This window comes from Chiloscyllium punctatum, chromosome 8 (assembly GCF_047496795.1).
Source record: "Chiloscyllium punctatum isolate Juve2018m chromosome 8, sChiPun1.3, whole genome shotgun sequence".
NCBI lineage: Eukaryota > Metazoa > Chordata > Chondrichthyes > Orectolobiformes > Hemiscylliidae > Chiloscyllium > Chiloscyllium punctatum.
This window is the reverse complement of record NC_092746.1, coordinates 38,507,033-38,523,737: the sequence shown is the minus strand read 5'-3', so window position 1 is coordinate 38,523,737 and position 16,705 is coordinate 38,507,033.

Below are 16,705 nucleotides of genomic sequence, written 5' to 3'. Positions count from 1 at the left end.
AGCTCTTATTTCTCATTCTGTCAGGAAGCAATTCAGTGCCAATTTGTCATCAATGCAAAAATAAAAACTTCCACAATATGTATACACTCCACACCAAGTTTAAAAGTGATATTCACAATTGCATAAAAGTCAACTATTCAATCTTGTACTTTCCCTTAGTACCTATCTTCACTGTGCCTTTTCCTGTCCTAATCTTTTGCTGAAATGATTATTATGCTTCATTAACTAGTAGGGATTCAGGTTAATGTTGTGTGCATGAGCCTTCCCCAAATGCCATGGGCCAAATGCAGTCAAGTGGGACTAGTTCAGTTTAGGAAACCTTGTTGGCATGGACAAGGGGGGCTGGTGTGTCAGTTTCCATGTTGTATGACTGTATGACTCACTGTGTATGAGACCAATACAATTCTTGATTTGGAGATGCCGGTGTTGGGCTGGGGTGTACAAAGTTAAAAATCACACAACACCAGGTTATAGTCCAACAGGTTTAATTGGAAGCGCACTAGCTTCCTGATGAAGGAGCGGTGCTCCGAAAGCTAGTGTGTTCCAATTAAACCTGTTGGACGATAACCTGGTGTTGTGTGATTTTTAACTTCATAAAATTCTTGCCACACTTCAGGTTCTCATGTCTTGCCTTATCCATATCTAGCTGCTCCCAGTTTGATTGTTTCTGGAGGGTTTCCTATCCTGGGAATAAGATACAGGACATGATTCCTCCTTTGTAGCATTTTCATCAGGCAAAATTGTCTATAACCAGCTTCCACTGTCTGCAGAGGAGACTCTGCATCTCCCTTTTAGAAAATGGATATAAGCTTTAAGCAGTGCCGGTGAATTATCAGTGGGGCTTAAAAGTTACAATTGTACAGCATTTGCTGGTGCATGTGGACAATCAGTAATGCAGATTGTGCTGGCTGTACCATAGGTATTGTAATAAATGGGTGGTACAAAGTTAGTGTGCTGATTTTACGTCAAACAACAGGTCTGGATTAATCATGCATTGCAAAACCTGTATGTGTTTTTAGAGCTCTAACACGTAACCCTTGTTTTTCCCTCACCCTTGCAATTTAATTGACTAATCACATAACTTATTATTTTGTTTAGGATTTTGGATACAGAGGAATTAATCTGGTTGAACTTCTTTCAAGTTCTCATGACACAAACTCTGTTCCAAATTGAGAAAACCATGGTGACCTAATTCTCAGAAATTTAAATTGCAGTATGCAGGAAACCTACTTATTTGATATAATAGTTTAATTGTAAGTATTGTAATATGAGTAGTTTAACCTAGATTTAGTCTAAGAAATGACATTGGAGCAGATCTTAAGTGGAAACTTGAGATGTGAGCAGTTTTTTCTTTTGCTCAGATATATGTTTCAAGATTATTTGATCATTTCTTTTGATCTGTGAGTGTGTGTACGGCTTATATAGACAAGAGAGATAACAGTCTAATGAAAAGAGGAGAGCTTCTCATAGCAATTTACATATTGCAGAAAACCTATTGCATCAAAGTAAACATTCTCCTTTATTATTTTAATGTTTTGGCATTTCGAAGGTATCCATGAAAGGTTCCAATAAGCTTACATGTTATTACATTATTAGTTATTTTAAAATAGCTTTGAACTAAAATTTTGAACAGAAGAATTTCTGAACTATATAATTGAAATTGCCAGCGACTAAAAAGTAAGATGGGACACAGTCAATTTGATTTCTTGCAGGCAGCTTTGCATGCTGGGTAGGTAAGAGGGAAAGGCTGAAATATCTTGCAAATTTGCATCAGGATGATCCTTCTACCTCTGGACTGGTCTCTCTGTTTTGAACAGGAAATGGCTACCTGTTCCACAGACATGGGCACCAGTACAGAAACTGACCTTGCTGGAAAATATTATGCCACAGATATGTCCAGTGTCACAGTAGCTTATTATTTCCCTTACCCCCACTGCCCCAACTCAAAACCTGCCATTATGGAGCTGGGAATATTATGACCTGGAGTCAACACTTTCAGGAAAGGAGGACAGGGGAAAGAGAAAGAAAAGGAAAATATAAATTTTAATTCAATGCATAATGCTTTCTTCTTTCATTGTTGATATAAGATATAAAACTATTATTTGAATTTATTTGGGAGCGTGGAGCTATTTCATTGGCAGTTCATATATGAAAACTTAAAATTTAGATTGGATATTTCACAGCAAGCTGCTCTAAGTGAAAAGTCTTATTGTGAAGCATCCACATACACAGCAGGTCACCTGAGAATTGTAAGCACACAGCTTTCAATGTTTTCTTATGCTCATACAATTTGCTGTCAAAAGTATCAAACTAATAATAGAATTCTCTGTGCCTGTAATTAGCTCAACATTTGTGAAGCTGTGCAGAAAGGGATAATATTTTGCTGCAGAATCTTTTGAAGTGTGGTCTCGCCATTCAACATGGATCGATGTATGAGTGGGTATAAATTCTTCTATGCATCAATAACAATGAATTGCACCAGTTAACGACATGTTTTTAATGCTTTGTTTAGATTGAGCTTACTTTTGGTTCGGCAGTTAACTCAGAGCTGCACACATGTGTCCATAAGCTAGAGAACACAATAAAGTATGCTTTAAAATCATAATATTTCGATTTCCAAAGCATTCTACTAAGATGCTTCAAAGAATGTTTGAGACGCACAGACTGTTATGGAGACATGACCAACTCTCTGAGCCACTAAAATATCCTGAACTACAATGAGTCTTTTGTCAATCTCAGTCAGTTACAAAGCGTTGTCCACATTTATATTTTCTGGAATCCTCTGAAAAGTCCTCAATGCTGAGTTAGAGATTTTGGAGGGTTCCAACTGACTTATCTTTATAGTTATACAGGAGAGGATACACGGTATAGAGGGCATTGTATTTAATTGATATTGGCTGAAAGAGAACTATTGCCCAGGAAATGCCTTGCTCTTCATATAGAAAGATCTTTATTAGTGTTATACATAGCAGTTTTTTTATACTGGTGTCACTGGCCAATTAATCCTGAAGCATAGATTAATAGTATGGAGATGTGATTCTAAATTCTAGAAAACTGGGGAAGTTAATCAATGAAATAAATCTTAAATAAAAGGCAAAATGGGTAGGTGATAGGTGGTGATAGTTGAGAAGGATTGCAAGGTAGTAAATGGAAAGAAAGTGGAGAAAGTGACAGGAGAGTAAAGTGATAGATTAGATTACCGACAGTGTGGAAACAGGCCCTTCGGCCCAACAAGTCCACACCGACCCGCCGAAGCGCAACCCACCCAGACCCATTCCCCTACATTTATCCCTTCACCTAACACCACGGGCAATTTAGCATGGCCAATTCACTTAACTTGCACATTTTTGGACTGTGGAAGGAAACCAGAGCACCCGGAGGAAACCTACGCAGGCACGGGGAGAATGTGCAAACTCCACACAGACAGTTGCCTGAGGCGGGAATTGAACCCAGGTCTCTGGTGCTGTGAGGCAGCAGTGCTAACAACCATGCTGCCCACAATAGGCTGGGTTGTCACTCAGGTCGAATTGGTGGGTGCCACAGGTGTCATTGGATCATCGAGATAGTCAAAGGTGAGATGAGGTCTGATGGGCAGACATGGTTCTGGACAGGTGGGACCATTATAGGGGAATTGGGATTTTGATGTAGGTTTTGAGGGTCATTTATAGAGGTGTTAGTGTCTGAGTTGGTTTTGCTGGTGGGATCTGGGGGATTTTAGTACCGGGGATGTTTTAGGGGTGAGTTAGGTAGCCATGGAGGGGCTGGTTTCAGGAAACAGTTGGGTCCAGGGTGAGAGTTGATTGTTTTTGTTTCTGGCAGTTAGTGGAGTGGACGGTCAGTGGTAAGTCATGGTGGTCAGTTTAATAGTTAACTGGGAGTTAGAGCAAATTTTAATTTGTCTATCCTTTCCTGTATAACTATTAAGATATATCAGTTGGAACCCTCCAAAATCTCTAACTCAGCATTGAGAACTTTTCAGAGGATTCCAGAAACTATGAATGTGGGCTACACTTTGTAACTCACAGAGATTGTTGTGAATTGTGTTGAATTGAACAAAGACTGAGGCTGAGGTGCAATTGAAAGGATATGACATTTAACGATGAATTCATTGACTTTGACCCACTCATGTAAGATCATTTCACTGTGTCCAATGATTCATCCTGGCCCTTATCATTCTGTCCTTAAAGGATAGCCATCTTCGGTCCACTGCATTATTTGTATGATGGTGTTGCGTCATTCAAGGTTGAGATTATGTGACTACAGCAGACCAGGAAGGAAATTTGTGCCTGATTGCACTTCAATTCAAGTATCACAACTTTAAAAGAATGGAAAAAAAACCAAGTAAACAGATTTGCAAGCATTATTTGTAACAGTGAGTTACTCAAGTTACGAATGCTATAATTTTAGTTCTCATGTATTAATAATACTTTGTTATTCTAGCTCGTCCCACATTTATCCATCTAATTATATGCTTGACACAAAAGTGCCGTGTCTTCTGACACACAATTGTGGATTGTCAGCCTTTTTTTCAATGTTTGCTGGATGGAGTGTTGAGTTCTCTAGATCAGCTCAGTTTTATCATCTTCAGTTTTATCTGACTCTGCTGATTTTTACTGTTGCCCTAGACAGCCGTTTATTTAGTTTCAGTCTCACACTGTTTGTTTGTCTGTTCATCAGTCAGTGACACTTGCAAAGCCTTATAAATCTTTCTGGTACATTCAGGGTGATTAGCCCAAACGTTTGACTTGCTTTTGTTGAGCTCAGAGGTTTTAGCCTTGTGTCTAGTATCTGGAATTCCAGATCTTCAAGCTGGCCATAAAATAGTGTTTTCAAACTAATTTGTCCTCTCACAGTGAGCATCACAGAGCCTCCACCTTCCCCTTGAGGACTTCACTTTTTGTTTACCATCTGTTGTAACTTTACAGGCATCTGTGAAACTCATAATGTTGTACGGAGCACCAATGTCTACCTAGCACTGCATATTCATTTGAAGCTCTTATTCTGCTGTCTTCATCAGTTGTATTACTATGCAGGTTTCAAGAAGATACTAAATCTTTAGGACAGTTAAATGACAGCACAACACTTAATGCTCAAATATAAAACCTTTCTATCTTGCTATCTGTACATTCAGTTGTAAGCAATGAATATGTTTAACCCAGATTGTATGTGTAAGTCTGAGATGTAATATTAGTGTCCATAAATAATTGTTGACATATTCCAGATATCTAAGTTAATACAAATGAATCTCTCTGCTGCATATGCTATGTGGTTTAGCACAGAAAAAAACCCACAAAACACATCATTACAAGCCATTTTTCTCCTTTAGGCTGCTCTAAGGTGCAGATTGAGGCATTTGAAATGTTGGCTTAAAAATGTGTTGCTGGAAAAGCGCAGCAGGTCAGGCAGCATCAAAGGAGCAGGAGAATCGACGTTTCGGGCATAAGCCCTTCTTCAAATTCCTGAAGAAGGGCTTATGCCCGAAACGTCGATTCTCCTGCTCCTTTGATGCTGTCTGACCTGCTGCGCTTTTCCAGCAACACATTTTTAAGCTCTGATCTCCAGCATCTGCAGTCCTCACTTGAAATGTTGCCCAACATCGTTCCGTTATCTGTATGATTTGTCCAAATAGTCATTCATTTTTCTGGTTGGTCTTCATAGGGATTTTTGTCTGCTTCCTAACGTTTGTATACCAATGAGTTTAGCTTCTCGTAGTTAAAACACTCTTTTCTTATGCTGTACATGCTTTCTTTTGTTTTTGTAAGATGATCTCTGCAATATTGCACGACTTTTCCTTTGGTTTTGATTTTTCTGCTTATGTGGACACTTGTTGTTTTTTCCTCTATATATGATACATGAATTGACCTCGGCTGCTTTTCAAAGAAGTGCATAGGCCTAGACTGCTTTTCCACATTATAGGTGAACTCGTTTGTTTTTCTATCTGCTACATCTGTGGCTTTACAAACTTAAAGGTTCGCCACATGCTTATAAATTCTTTAAGAGTTAGATTCTTTGCCCTTAGCAGTTGTGCTTTCATTGTAGGATCTCTTATGCTTCAGATAATTCTTTCTTTAATGAACCTGGGGATGAAGATCTTACCATATGGGGAGTGGTTGAGGACTCATGAGTCTATACTCGATGGAGTTTAGATGGATGAGATTGGGATCTCATTGAAATTTACAGAATATTGAGAGGCCTGGATCGAGTGGAGATAGAGAAGATGTTTCTACCAGTAAAAAAGACTAGGACCTGAGGGCATACTTTCACAGTGAAGGTCTAACCCTTTAGAACTGAAATGCTGAAGAATTTCTTCAGTCAGAGGGTGGTAATTCTGTGGAACTTATTACTACAGAAGGCTGTGGAGGCGCAGTCATTGAGTGCATTAAAGTCACAGATAGGTATGTTGTGATTGGTGAGGAGATCGAGGGTTACGGGGAGAAGGCAGGGGAATAGAGTTGAGAAATATATCAGCCGTCATCAAATGGTGGAGCAGAATCAATTGGCTAAATGGTCTAATTCTACTCCTTTACATTATGGTCTTATGGGATCATGTTTCAGGTACCTGAATTCACAAGTTTCAGTAAGATGTGGTAATGCACTCACATAACTATTAGTTTACTTTTTTTCATTTTGAACTCTAATATTGGATATGTACTGTTTATAGATTAGGTTCACTTAAGTACTATGCATCTCTTTAAGACTTTCAAAATATCTGCAATCTTCTTTTTTTTCTGGTTTCAGAGAAATTTAGGATGGAATATTCTTTGAAATAGTCTCTCTTCAACAGATAAGAGTGTAGCTGCTAGTAGTTGTTCTGGTTTCTTAATTAAATCCATTACAATTTCATAGTTTTCTCTTCATGAATGAAGTAACTGTCAGTTCAACTTAGTATCACAATTTATTCCAACTGAGGCTGGGAGAGGAAAGGCTGCAACTATTATTGAATCAGTATTAGATCTGTAGCTTACCTCTTTAAAAAAGATCCCTTCTGTTTTTTAGTGGCTTTTTTGCAACTTTCACAGTTCTGACATTTCTGAGTTCCTCTTTCGGAAGCTGCGTGTCTTTAAAGCTTTACAGCACTCAATCTCAGTTCAAGTCTGATACAATTTTTCATTTTCACAGAACCACGATCTTTTGTCCACTGTGTATTTATTAAAGTACTTGTAAAATGGCTACCTCATTATAAAGCACAGAAAGGGTATTTGTACATGATCTCATTTCAATCCATACAGTTATGTTTCCTGATTGACTTCTCAGAGTTTGCCTGGAGGTTCTCTGGGCTCTTTGACCATAGATAACATCTCTCGCCTCCTGCCAACCATCCTGTTAAAGTTGCCAGTGATGGATCCATGAACCTTGCAACTATTTGCTTTGCTACACTATTTAGGTAGTGCTCTTAATGTCTTCCCTCACCACTTTCAGCTCGAATGCACCATCCTTTTCACAGGTGGGGGCTGATTTTAAGTAGTGGGCCCAGGTTAGTTTTAAGTGGTGCTAAACCTGAATGGATTTGAGACCCTTGTTGAGTTGTGCAGTATGTCGGCAGGATGGTTAAGCACTAAACTGCATGGAGCTATGATGTGAATGAGCAAGCAGAACCATGTGTGAATGCTGCCTGTATTACGTTGATCAGACATGGGTTAATTGTGCATTAAAATTACCAAACCCGCGTTTAAGGTCTATCCAATTTTACCGTCTAAATAATTTAGCATGATAATACAATCCTTTGACATTTCACAATATCATTCTGTGACCTTCCTTTGAAAGGGTCTGGAAGGAAATGGAATGTAGTTAATTGGAAAAAGAAAATTCCCCACATGCTTCTTCCACTTAATTCAGGCTAAGTCTTTAATGAGACAAATATCAGCTATTTGTAGCAGTAGAAAATGTCTGAAGCGTTATATCTATTTATTAATCTTGTCAAACTGGGGAGAGTAAGAAATTGAGAATACATTGGAACTGCCAGGTATTAATATTGCAGAGGCTAGCTGGGTGCTTGGAAGTCAATGCATAATTTAAAGGAAAGTTCGGCTATCACCCATGTTAACTCTTGAAAGTGAATTTGTAAAAGTTAAGATTAAATGAGTATCTTTTTTTTCTGCCAAGTGTCATAATCCCAATCAAAGAGTTACTTGAGGGCCATTCATTGGTATGCTACCACATAGTGCAGCATAGATCAATGCAAACTGTGTCCATGCCTGTAATTCCATACGACACTGCAATAGATAAAAGGACAATATCTTTCACAGGAAATTGGGCAGGAATGGAATTAAGTTAAAAATGACAAACCTAGTTAGAGACAAGAGCTGAAAATGTGTTGCTGGAAAAGCGCAGCACGTCAGGCAGCATCCAAGGAACAGGAGAATCGACGTTTCGGGCATAAGCCCTTCTTCAGGAATTTTAACCTAGTAAGAGACAAAACAACTGCCGATGCTGGAATCCAAAGTAGAGAAGCAGGAGGCTGGAAGAGCACAGCAAGCCAGGCAGCGTCAGGAGGTGGAGAAGTTGGACATTTCCGGCATAATCCTTCTTCAGGAATGGAGGTGAGGTAGGGGGATTTGCAGAAAAAGAAAGTTGGGGTAAAGAGTTATGGGTGGGGAGAGGGGAGGAATGGTGAGATGGTGATAGGTGAACAAAGGTGATAAGTACGACTTGGTAGGTCGATGGGAAAAATGAATCCAGTTGGTAGCTGGAAGGAAGGGTCGGTCGGAGGGATGGAAGGGAGGAGGCAGAGCTGGAAAGGAAGTCAGGGGTTGGGTGGGAAGGTAATTTGAAATTGGAGATCTCAATGTTGAGGCCTCTGGACTGGAGGCTGTCCAGGCAGAAGATGGTGTGTTGTTCTCCAATTTGCATTTGGATTCACTGAGGAGACCGAAGATGAACATGTTGGAGAGGGAATGGGAAGGGGAATTGAAATGGGATAACGAATGATAAGCAGCAACCATGAGAGTGGCCAAAAAGAAAGCAGAAAATAGAATTGTGGACAAGCGCTGTATTGGTATTTAATTGTGTTAGAAGGAATAATGATTATAATAGAATGAATACGACAATAAGCATTTTACAGATTCTGCTGAAATATTTTGAGTGGAAACCTAAATATGTAGAGACGTTTAGTGGCTACTTTGTACTTTGTAGCTATCTCTCTCTCACCTGCAATTTATCCATCTCTTCCCCTTCCCTCTTTGACTTCTCTATTTCCATTTCTGAGGATAGTCTCTCTACCACAACAAACTCACTGAGTCCCACAGTTACCTTGACTGCACTTCCTCACACATTGCTTCTTGCAAGGATTTCATTGTATTCTCCTGATTTCTCTTTCTCTTTTGCATCTATTCGGACCTTCCACCTTCGACTGGAGTGCATTAGGCTTGTCCTTCTTCTTCATCAACAGAGGATTGCCCCACCATAGTTGATAGGTCTGTCAACTTTGGCTGACCCATCTCTCACACTTTTACCTTCACCCCTTCCCCTTCCTCAAAGGCCAACAAAAGTGTTCTCTTTGTTATCACTCACCATTCCACCTGTTGCCGTATTCAAAACATTATCCTCCGCCAAGTCTACCACCTCCAGCAGGATACTACGGCCAAACACATTTTCCCCTCTCCTCCATTCTCAGCATTGCATAGGGACTATTCCCTCCATAACACCTTGGTCAACTCCTCCATCACTTTTAACACATCCTCACTCTCCCATTACTATCAGCAGAAGGTAGAACAACTGTCCATTCACCTCCTTTCTGAGGCTCCAAATGTATTTTCTAAGTGAAGCAGAATTTTACTTGTATTTCTTTCAATTTTGTTGGAGCTTCCCATGGCTGAAAGTAACATAAATTGGCTGCCTGTGGTGTTTGGTTGACATAAGATGGCTGAAGAGAGTTGATAATTGATGCAATAGTTTGCACGGTCATAATGGTTGCCTTCACACTGATAAGCTAACAAAGTGCCTCATAGAAATATGGAAGTCTTACAGCAAGCTAATTTAAAGCTTTCTATTTGATGTCGTATGAAAGGAAAAAGCTCAACACACTTTAGTTAAGACTTTTTTCCATAATTATAAGTACATATAATTCTACACACATATATGTTCGTACAATAATAGTAGTAGCTTCAGTTTTCATGTATTAGACATTGGAGAATTTAACTAGATTCCTGTAGGCAGTCAGCTCTAGGCACAGTGACAGTCTTGATAAGGAATACACTTGAAACACCTGGATAAGAGGTGCCCTGTACCAACCAGTCAAAAGCTTGTTATTTAGTAAAGTGCAGAAGGGAAAGCCAGATCCCACCATAATCAAGACTTCTTAGGCAGTTTCCACTATTTATTAAATAATCCTTTTTGAGCATGTTGAAATTATAAATGCAACTGCCAAACCAATGTCAGGAGATTTAACTAAATTCTTATGGACAGGCAACCTTAAACAGTAGGGATAAATTCCCATCGTGCTGGCAGGGATGATTGAATACTGTCAGTATTGGAATGTGTAAGATGCATTGTGAAAGCCCAAGGAAGGGTAACAAAGACAGTTGATAAGCATCATGAGATCATGGGAAGACCTTGTGTTGTCCATAGAATTATCCATCACTGACCATGCAGTTAAAAGATTGGATGTGTGTGGCAGAAGGGGGATAGCAGGTACTGATGTTAACATTGTATGTAGTCATTGTAACGTGGATTGTATAAATATATTATACTTGATTGGGTGAGTCAGAGTCTCTTGGAGACTGCCTCCAGAGACCACTTGAATGTTGTGTTGGTAAGGAGCTCTGAATAAAGACCAAATTGTACCATCAAACTTGGGACTCAAGACTCCTGTTTGTAATCTCTCCTGAACAAATCGAGTCTACTCTATTCATTCCTCACAGTATGGTCTTCTTTGCATTGACAAGACCAAATACCGACAGGGTGACCACTTTGCGGAACACCTCTGTTCTAACTGCAGTAGCTATCTCACCTTCTCATTAGTTGCTATTTTGATAAAAAGCCTGATTTCTATGTTAATATTTCCATCTTTGGCCTGCTACAGTATTAACAAAGCATAGCACAAGCTCGAGGATCACATCTCATTTTTTGTTTTGGCATTTTACAGTCCCTAGGACTCAATGTTGAATTCTACAAAGAGGATGATCACTGTCTGTCATTTTTCCTACATCTCCGACAGTCCCCAGGCTGTGTTCCTGTTGGCTTTGCTCTGAGCAAATCAACCATTTTTAACTTTTCACACCTAGCCTATTTATGTATCTAATTCTTCTTTACCACCATTATCACTGCCTTTGACTTTATTCTGGGTACCCTCACAGTCTATTCCACTGGCTCTTTCTCTCCCTCTATCAATAGCTTAAAAAAACATAATTTTCCACCTCCTTTTATTTCTGAAGAAGAGTCACACTGGACTCGAAACTCTTTTTCTCTCAACAGATGCTGCCAGACCTGCTGAGTTTCTCCTGCACTTTTGGTTTTTATTTCAGACTTTTTTTTCAGTGCATATTTTGCCTTTATTCAGTATGGAAACTATTGAGTTGTAAGTGGTGATGGATTGAGATAAGACAAAAACTGAATACTGAGAAATGCACAAATACTGCTGGGTAAGATTAGGACTCTGAAAGGAAATTAGGATGCTGGGCTTAATAATATTCATATTATTAATAATATTCATCTCTTGCTCAATTTTTAATGGTAGTCTGAGCTCAAAGATAGTTCTCATGGAAAATTTCATTTTCTGTTCATGATAAGAAAAGAAGTAATATAAAACTATTAAATTATAGGCTAATTAGCTGGACATTGCTAAAAAGTACTCTTAGAGATTTGGAACTGAATTTTCAGATGCTAACAATTCTGGGGAGTGTTGTAGAACAGAGAGACCTAGGGGGTCCAGATACATAATTCATTGGAAGTTGCATCTTAGGGTAGACGAGGTGGTTAAGAAGGCATTTGGCATGCTTGCCTTCATTGCTCAGACCATTGAGTATAGGAGTTAGGATATCATGTTGTGCTTGCCCAGGATATTGCTGAGGCCACTTTTGGAATATTTTGTGCAGATCCAGCCACCCTGCTATTGGAAGAATATTATTAAACTGGACAGTATGAAGAAAAGATATACAGTGATGTTGCTGGGATGGAAGTTTTAAGTTATAAGGAGAGGCTGGATAGGATGGGACTTCTTTCACTGAAGCATAAGAGGCTGAGAGGTGACCTTACATAGGTCTATAAAATCATGAAGGGCATAGGTAAGGTGAATAGCAAAGGTCTTTTCCCTCGGGTTGGGGAGTTCAAAAGAGAGCATAATATTAAGGTGAGAGGAGAAGGATTTTAAAGGGATCTGATTTTTCACACAGACAGTGCTTCGTAAGTGGAATGAACTGCCAGAGGAAGTGACAGATTCAGGTACAGTTACCACATTTAAAAGACATTTGGACACATGAAGAGGAAAGGGTTTGAGGGAAACTGGGCCAGATGCAGGCAAATGGGACTGGTTTAGTTTGGGAAACTTGATCAGCATGGAAGATTGCACTGAAAGGTCTGTTTCCGTGCTGTATGACTCAGTGGTTTGATGATAGCTGCAGAGGTATATGAAAATTACAAGGCTGGCCAATGTACCAGTTTCCTGCCCATTCCCAATATTGACCCATGAGGTATGTAGATTGTTGAGGGCTTTCGTAAAGCAGAGATATACATTCTGTCCCAAACTTAAGGATAAGCATTGGAAGTCACTGGAGGAAATCTCAGTTGGCGTTTGGTTTCCCAACAGTATTTGGGGATAGATCAACTACCTGGATGTACGCCAAAGGCCATCAGAGCCTCCATGGTTGCCTATGTTGGGAAACAGATAAGGCCACCCTGGTTCCTCTCCACAGACTTGCACAATACTGCCCTGGAAGCTTTTAATTCATTTATTTTTATCAAATTTTGAAAAAAAAGGTCTTGGGGACATCCAGAATATAAGCATTCATCAGCCTGAAAAGGGATTGCTTGTTCCATTAAGCCAACTTATCAATTTTGTCTAAAAGATGCCTTGCTGCTAAAATTAAGTAGGAGTCTGACAGCATATCCTGAATGGTAGGATCCAAGTGTTCTGCTGCCTGACTGGTCACATTTCTGTGATCCTCTGATTAGTCACTGAGCCAAACTAAGATTCCATGGGAGTGGTAAGCAGAGGATATACATTCTGTCCCAAACTCAAGGATAAGCATTAAGCACCTGCTGGAGGTCACAGATGAAAGAGCAATGCAATGCAAGTGGCCCCTAGGGTTTGTTATGTCTGCCAGATGATGAGAGGAAGCCAAGTGATCGCAAAGGAAAGGTGAAAGGGAGCATGGGAGTATAAAAGATTAGTTCAAGGATTAATACAAAACAGAGGAAACTGAAGGCTGGAAGAATAACAGCATTTTCCAGACTGGCAAGGCAAAAGAAATCCAAGTTTATTTACATTACGGTTGGCTGGCCTTTATGGAAATAGTTGTGTTCGCAAGAACCTTCCATCAATGCTCACACAATAGTTTTGGCCACTGCCGGTAATTAAAAGGAAACAGCGGTGCTCAGTCAGGGGAATAATCAGCACATTAACTGAAGTACAAAGGAAACTGCGTAATGCTGCCACACAACTTAACAAAGAACTTTTCATTTCCATAAATAAATAGATCACTTAGTGTGTCACTTGTCAGACTCTTTCTACATGATGTTTATTATTGCAGTAATTTGGCAATCATTTACGATTTTAGAGAAGGGCTGGCACTCCATTTGTTTTATAAGCCATAGCAAAATGACTGAATTTGTGGAAATCTAAAAGTTTTCAAGCTGTCTTCCACTCACTCCTCCTGTATCTTACACCTTCCTTCTTCTACCCCAGATCATTCATATTCTTCTGTCTTTCCACTATCCCATTGCATCCCAAAGTTTGTATAAAAATTACATTTACCCTCTGTACCTTTTTTGGCATTTTCCAAGCTACTCATTTGATATAGCCATCGCTGTTATTTTATATCCTAACTCCTTTCTCTTCCTCTCATCCCATTCATCCCATGTTCACCATAGATGTTCACTGCGTGCTAACCTCGGTAAATTCCTTTCCATTGTGCTCAGCCCATTCAATGCTTTTGGCTCTGTTGATAGGTCAACAATTATGTCCTCTCTCCATATTTTCCACATTGCTTGCCAAATATCCATTCATTCATGAACAAAACCCTTGCCGTCCAAAACCTTGATAATAAATGTTTGCATAGAAATTCCAATTTTGATTGAAGCTTAGGTCATGTTGATAATATGCTACCCTTTATTGATTACACTGCTTATACCTTTCACTATTGTCACCAGATTCCAGTAGCATCTCCTCCATTTGAGAACCTCATCCTACCATCTTTATTTATCTACTGCTGTCCTGAGCAAATTTCTCTCTGATGTAATTTCACATCTTCCTTCCACAACACTAAGCAACGTCTGTGATTTAACTCATCAACCTGAATTGCCTTGCACTTTTCTTCTGAATTCACTGCTCTCTTTGGCATTTAGAATCTGTTCAAGTTCAAGAGTTCTTTCTACAGTTGGCCTCCATCTTTTTCATACATTGCCCATATTATTCACAATCATGAGTTCCTACCATAATCTATGATGATAACCAATGCCCAGTCCTTCTTCTCCACTATCTCTTTCAAGTTGTCTAATACCTCTGTGCCTGGAAGACATCCAAGCTTGGGTGAGGCACAATTTCTTCCAGTTAAACAATAAAGTCATAGACTTTATCCCTTACCACAAATTCAACACCTGTGCCATTGATTTCTTCCCCTACTGTCACTAAGGTAACAAACTGAACCAATTATTTGTTACCTCAGCATTCTATTCAACTCCAGGTGGATCTTTCAATCCCATAGTCTCATTATACCAATGTAATAGCACCTGCCTCTTCACCTAGTCAAAGGACATTTGCAGCACAAACGCTCGTTCATATATGTATTACACTCAGCTTTGATCATTTTGATGCTCCTTGGCTCCATGAACTCAAACTCATCTGCAACATTGCTTTCTGTATCATCCATAACCTCAGCCTCATTGACCTACACTTGTGACAGATCATCTAATGCTTTAAATTTCAGATTCTTGTCTTAGTCTCACCCCTTATTTTCTCTGTATCCTCCTCCAGTGCCGGTCCAACACCCTCCTTCCAACTCTCCATTGGTCTGCAACGGGCTTATTGTGCATTCCCCAGCCCATCAATTTCACCACTCTTGATTATTCTTCAGCTGTCAATGCTACACATTCTGCTGTCTGTGTATAAGCCCTTGCATCCTGCAATCTCACAGAACATTTTTAGCATTCCTATTAACATGCACTGCTTTGGCAAATCTTTCCTAATATTCTCTTTAGTTAGATGGTACTCATTGTTTTCCTCATGCTTCTGTGAAATTTCTTCTATATTCAGAGGAGCTCAGGATTTCTTTGTCACGATAATTGAATTGAACATTAAATTGGTTCTTCTGCTCTCTTCCTTCCTTATAACACACTGCACTAAACCTTCGACTCTTAGCCAAAAATTGACCAAATTGGCCATACCAACCTCCTCCCATGCCTCTCCTCATGATCCATCTGGGTAGGATTGCACTAGCTTGATTCCATTCTTACCTATCCAGTTGTATTTAGAAAATCACTTATAATAACTTCATTTCCCATTCCCCAATTATTGGTCCAAAATTCTCCTAAGGATGTCTCTTTAGTTCACCCTATTTCACACCTACAGGCTGTTGCTCAGTCACATCATGTGAAAAGATACAAAGTTCCACCTGTGTACTGGTAAGAGGCAGCACCTCATCTCAATCGCATCTCTGGACTCTGCCACAGTCCTGAAAATAAATGTTTGGAATACCAGATGAAGAGATATGATCTAAATGATATTTTTGTCAAAAAAAAGGAGTGTATGGATCTACGTAGATATAAATGGAACTTTTAAACAAAGGGCACTCTGTTGCAAGGAGCTGGGAACTTGGGTGGAGTTACAAAGTCAAGAGAACTTACAGAGAGATGGCAGGTGTCCCTATTGTGGGTTGAACAAGAAAATTGCATTTATGAACTTGGTCAGAGAGAACTTGACAGCTGTCCAAGAAGCATTGCGAGCTCATTGTTTTCTCTCTCATAATTTGTAAGTACTATTGGCAAAGTCTATGAGCTGAACTCCCCCCCCCCCCCCCCCCCCCCCCCGAGATCACCTTTATCACTCATGGTGATTTCTCGCAGTAGATTCATTGTATCCACCTCATCATTTCCAGCAAAGGAACTGAGCCAGTAGAACTGTTCACGGAAGACACCTTATTGCAGAATAAGACTCAAGACACACAACAATATGCTTGACTCTGAACTGCCCTCTGAAATGCCCTAGCAGGCCAACCAGTCATATCAATTGTTAAAAAGTCTCAGAAAAGGAAATGAAACTGGATGCACCACCTGGGATTGAGCTTGGTACCAGAAATTACAATAAATCAGTCTTATCATGCCTTCAGAGTGTTCTTTGCTTACCGCCTCTGGCTCACAGACTAGTCAAGCAACAGCCTGAAATACTCATATTCACGTGATTGTACCTTACACACAATGTGACAGACAGCACCATTGCCATCCTGAGGTAAGTCTTCTCCCACCGGCAAGATGCTCCCAGCAGAGATAGTGGTTCTGTTGCACAGTCAGACACACGTTGCCCTGGAGTCCTGAACATTGACTCTGGACACCACTT